The sequence below is a fragment of the Macaca fascicularis genome, chromosome 6, assembly GCF_037993035.2.
Source record: "Macaca fascicularis isolate 582-1 chromosome 6, T2T-MFA8v1.1".
NCBI classification, from domain to species: domain Eukaryota; kingdom Metazoa; phylum Chordata; class Mammalia; order Primates; family Cercopithecidae; genus Macaca; species Macaca fascicularis.
Window position 1 is genome coordinate 50650912 of NC_088380.1, and position 5670 is coordinate 50656581.

Sequence of the window (5670 nt, forward strand, 5' to 3'; positions counted from 1 at the left end):
CAGATATTTAGGATCCTTTTGAAGACTATAGGGCCAAAGGAAATATCCTCCGATAACTAAGAGAAAGAAACTTTCTGAGAAACTTCTTTGTGTTCTGTGAAATCATCTCACAGAGTTACATCTTTCCCCTCAAGAAGCCTTTCGCTAAGACAGTTCTTGTGGAATTGGCAAAGTGATATATGGAAGCCCGTAGAGGGCTATGGTGAAAAAGGAAATATCCTCAGATGAAATCTGGAAAGAAGCTTTCTGAGAAACTGCTTAGTGTTCTGTTAATTCATCTCACAGAGGTACATTTGTATTTCGTGGATCTCTTTGCTAGCCTTATTTCTGTGGAATCTGAGAACAGATATTTCGGATCCCTTTGAAGACTATAGGGCCAAAGGAAATATCCTCCGATAACAAAGAGAAGGAAGCTTTCGGAGAAATTTCTTTGTGTTCTATGTAATCATCTCACAGAGTTACAGCTTTCCCCTCAAGAAGCCTTTCGCTAAGACAGTTCTTGTGGAATTGGCAAAGTGATATTTGGAAGCCCATAGAGGGCTATGGTGAAAAAGGAAATATCCTCAGATGAAATCTGGAAAGAAGCTTTCTGAGAAACTGCTTAGTGTTCTGTTAATTCATCTCACAGAGTTACATCTGTATTTCGTGGATCTCTTTGCTAGCCTTATTTCTGTGGAATCTGAGAACAGATATTTCGGATCCCTTTGACGACTATAGGGACAAAGGAAATATCCTCCGATAGCTAAGAGAAAGAAGCTTTCTGAGAAACTTCTTTGTGTTCTGTGAAATCATCTCACAGAGTTACAGCTTTCCCCTCAAGAAGCCTTTCGCTAAGACAGTTCTTGTGGAATTTGCAAAGTGATATTTGGAAGCCCTTAGAGGGCTATGGTGAAAAACGAAATATCCTCCGATGAAATCTGGAAAGAAGCTTTCTGAGAAACTGCTTAGTGTTCTGTTAATTCATCTCACAGAGTTACATCTATATTTCGTGGATCTCTTTGCTAGCCTTATTTCTGTGGAATCTGAGAACAGATATTTCGGATCCCTTTGAAGACTATAGGGCCAAAGGAAATATCCTCCGAAAACTAAGAGAAAGAAACTTTCTGAGAAAATTCTTTGTGTTCTGTGAAATGAGCTCACAGAGTTACAGCTTTCCCCTGAAGAAGCCTTTCGCTAAGACAGTTCTTGTGGAATTGGCAAAGTGATATTTGGAAGCCCATAGAGGGCTATGGTGAAAAAGGAAATATCCTCAGATGAAATCTGGAAAGAAGCTTTCTGAGAAACTGCTTAGTGTTCTGTTAATTCATCTCACAGAGTTACATCTGTATTTCGTGGATCTCTTTGCTAGCCTTATTACTGTGGAATCTGAGAACAGATATTTCGGATCCCTTTGAAGACTATAGGGCCAAAGGAAATATCCTCCGATAACAAAGAGAAAGAAGCTTTGTGAGAAATTTCTTTGTGTTCTATGTAATCATCTCACAGAGTTACAGCTTTCCCCTCAAGAAGCCTTTCGCTAAGACAGTTCTTGTGGAATTGGCAAAGTGACATTTTGTAGCCCATAGAGGGCTATGGTGAAAAAGGAAATATCCTCCGATGAAATCTGGAAAGAAGCTTTCTGAGAAACTGCTTAGTGTTCTGTTAATTCATCTCACAGAGTTACATCTATATTTCGTGTAACTCTTTGCTAGCCTTACTTCTCTGGAATCTGAGAACAGATATTTAGGATCCTTTTGAAGACTATAGGGCCAAAGGAAATATCCTCCGATAACTAAGAGAAAGAAACTTTCTGAGAAACTTCTTTGTGTTCTGTGAAATCATCTCACAGAGTTACATCTTTCCCCTCAAGAAGCCTTTCGCTAAGACAGTTCTTGTGGAATTGGCAAAGTGATATATGGAAGCCCGTAGAGGGCTATGGTGAAAAAGGAAATATCCTCAGATGAAATCTGGAAAGAAGCTTTCTGAGAAACTGCTTAGTGTTCTGTTAATTCATCTCACAGAGGTACATTTGTATTTCGTGGATCTCTTTGCTAGCCTTATTTCTGTGGAATCTGAGAACAGATATTTCGGATCCCTTTGAAGACTATAGGGCCAAAGGAAATATCCTCCGATAACAAAGAGAAGGAAGCTTTCGGAGAAATTTCTTTGTGTTCTATGTAATCATCTCACAGAGTTACAGCTTTCCCCTCAAGAAGCCTTTCGCTAAGACAGTTCTTGTGGAATTGGCAAAGTGATATTTGGAAGCCCATAGAGGGCTATGGTGAAAAAGGAAATATCCTCAGATGAAATCTGGAAAGAAGCTTTCTGAGAAACTGCTTAGTGTTCTGTTAATTCATCTCACAGAGTTACATCTGTATTTCGTGGATCTCTTTGCTAGCCTTATTTCTGTGGAATCTGAGAACAGATATTTCGGATCCCTTTGACGACTATAGGGACAAAGGAAATATCCTCCGATAGCTAAGAGAAAGAAGCTTTCTGAGAAACTTCTTTGTGTTCTGTGAAATCATCTCACAGAGTTACAGCTTTCCCCTCAAGAAGCCTTTCGCTAAGACAGTTCTTGTGGAATTTGCAAAGTGATATTTGGAAGCCCTTAGAGGGCTATGGTGAAAAACGAAATATCCTCCGATGAAATCTGGAAAGAAGCTTTCTGAGAAACTGCTTAGTGTTCTGTTAATTCATCTCACAGAGTTACATCTATATTTCGTGGATCTCTTTGCTAGCCTTATTTCTGTGGAATCTGAGAACAGATATTTCGGATCCCTTTGAAGACTATAGGGCCAAAGGAAATATCCTCCGAAAACTAAGAGAAAGAAACTTTCTGAGAAAATTCTTTGTGTTCTGTGAAATGAGCTCACAGAGTTACAGCTTTCCCCTGAAGAAGCCTTTCGCTAAGACAGTTCTTGTGGAATTGGCAAAGTGATATTTGGAAGCCCATAGAGGGCTATGGTGAAAAAGGAAATATCCTCAGATGAAATCTGGAAAGAAGCTTTCTGAGAAACTGCTTAGTGTTCTGTTAATTCATCTCACAGAGTTACATCTGTATTTCGTGGATCTCTTTGCTAGCCTTATTACTGTGGAATCTGAGAACAGATATTTCGGATCCCTTTGAAGACTATAGGGCCAAAGGAAATATCCTCCGATAACAAAGAGAAAGAAGCTTTGTGAGAAATTTCTTTGTGTTCTATGTAATCATCTCACAGAGTTACAGCTTTCCCCTCAAGAAGCCTTTCGCTAAGACAGTTCTTGTGGAATTGGCAAAGTGACATTTTGTAGCCCATAGAGGGCTATGGTGAAAAAGGAAATATCCTCCGATGAAATCTGGAAAGAAGCTTTCTGAGAAACTGCTTAGTGTTCTGTTAATTCATCTCACAGAGTTACATCTATATTTCGTGTAACTCTTTGCTAGCCTTACTTCTCTGGAATCTGAGAACAGATATTTAGGATCCTTTTGAAGACTATAGGGCCAAAGGAAATATCCTCCGATAACTAAGAGAAAGAAACTTTCTGAGAAACTTCTTTGTGTTCTGTGAAATCATCTCACAGAGTTACATCTTTCCCCTCAAGAAGCCTTTCGCTAAGACAGTTCTTGTGGAATTGGCAAAGTGATATATGGAAGCCCGTAGAGGGCTATGGTGAAAAAGGAAATATCCTCAGATGAAATCTGGAAAGAAGCTTTCTGAGAAACTGCTTAGTGTTCTGTTAATTCATCTCACAGAGGTACATTTGTATTTCGTGGATCTCTTTGCTAGCCTTATTTCTGTGGAATCTGAGAACAGATATTTCGGATCCCTTTGAAGACTATAGGGCCAAAGGAAATATCCTCCGATAACAAAGAGAAGGAAGCTTTCGGAGAAATTTCTTTGTGTTCTATGTAATCATCTCACAGAGTTACAGCTTTCCCCTCAAGAAGCCTTTCGCTAAGACAGTTCTTGTGGAATTGGCAAAGTGATATTTGGAAGCCCATAGAGGGCTATGGTGAAAAAGGAAATATCCTCAGATGAAATCTGGAAAGAAGCTTTCTGAGAAACTGCTTAGTGTTCTGTTAATTCATCTCACAGAGTTACATCTGTATTTCGTGGATCTCTTTGCTAGCCTTATTTCTGTGGAATCTGAGAACAGATATTTCGGATCCCTTTGACGACTATAGGGACAAAGGAAATATCCTCCGATAGCTAAGAGAAAGAAGCTTTCTGAGAAACTTCTTTGTGTTCTGTGAAATCATCTCACAGAGTTACAGCTTTCCCCTCAAGAAGCCTTTCGCTAAGACAGTTCTTGTGGAATTTGCAAAGTGATATTTGGAAGCCCTTAGAGGGCTATGGTGAAAAACGAAATATCCTCCGATGAAATCTGGAAAGAAGCTTTCTGAGAAACTGCTTAGTGTTCTGTTAATTCATCTCACAGAGTTACATCTATATTTCGTGGATCTCTTTGCTAGCCTTATTTCTGTGGAATCTGAGAACAGATATTTCGGATCCCTTTGAAGACTATAGGGCCAAAGGAAATATCCTCCGAAAACTAAGAGAAAGAAACTTTCTGAGAAAATTCTTTGTGTTCTGTGAAATGAGCTCACAGAGTTACAGCTTTCCCCTGAAGAAGCCTTTCGCTAAGACAGTTCTTGTGGAATTGGCAAAGTGATATTTGGAAGCCCATAGAGGGCTATGGTGAAAAAGGAAATATCCTCAGATGAAATCTGGAAAGAAGCTTTCTGAGAAACTGCTTAGTGTTCTGTTAATTCATCTCACAGAGTTACATCTGTATTTCGTGGATCTCTTTGCTAGCCTTATTTCTGTGGAATCTGAGAACAGATATTTCGGATCCCTTTGACGACTATAGGGACAAAGGAAATATCCTCCGATAGCTAAGAGAAAGAAGCTTTCTGAGAAACTTCTTTGTGTTCTGTGAAATCATCTCACAGAGTTACAGCTTTCCCCTCAAGAAGCCTTTCGCTAAGACAGTTCTTGTGGAATTTGCAAAGTGATATTTGGAAGCCCTTAGAGGGCTATGGTGAAAAACGAAATATCCTCCGATGAAATCTGGAAAGAAGCTTTCTGAGAAACTGCTTAGTGTTCTGTTTATTCATCTCACAGAGTTACATCTATATTTCGTGGATCTCTTTGCTAGCCTTATTTCTGTGGAATCTGAGAACAGATATTTCGGATCCCTTTGAAGACTATAGGGCCAAAGGAAATATCCTCCGAAAACTAAGAGAAAGAAACTTTCTGAGAAAATTCTTTGTGTTCTGTGAAATGAGCTCACAGAGTTACAGCTTTCCTCTGAAGAAGCCTTTCGCTAAGACAGTTCTTGTGGAATTGGCAAAGTGATATTTGGAAGCCCATAGAGGGCTATGGTGAAAAAGGAAATATCCTCAGATGAAATCTGGAAAGAAGCTTTCTGAGAAACTGCTTAGTGTTCTGTTAATTCATCTCACAGAGTTACATCTGTATTTCGTGGATCTCTTTGCTAGCCTTATTACTGTGGAATCTGAGAACAGATATTTCGGATCCCTTTGAAGACTATAGGGCCAAAGGAAATATCCTCCGATAACAAAGAGAAAGAAGCTTTGTGAGAAATTTCTTTGTGTTCTATGTAATCATCTCACAGAGTTACAGCTTTCCCCTCAAGAAGCCTTTCGCTAAGACAGTTCTTGTGGAATTGGCAAAGTGATATTTG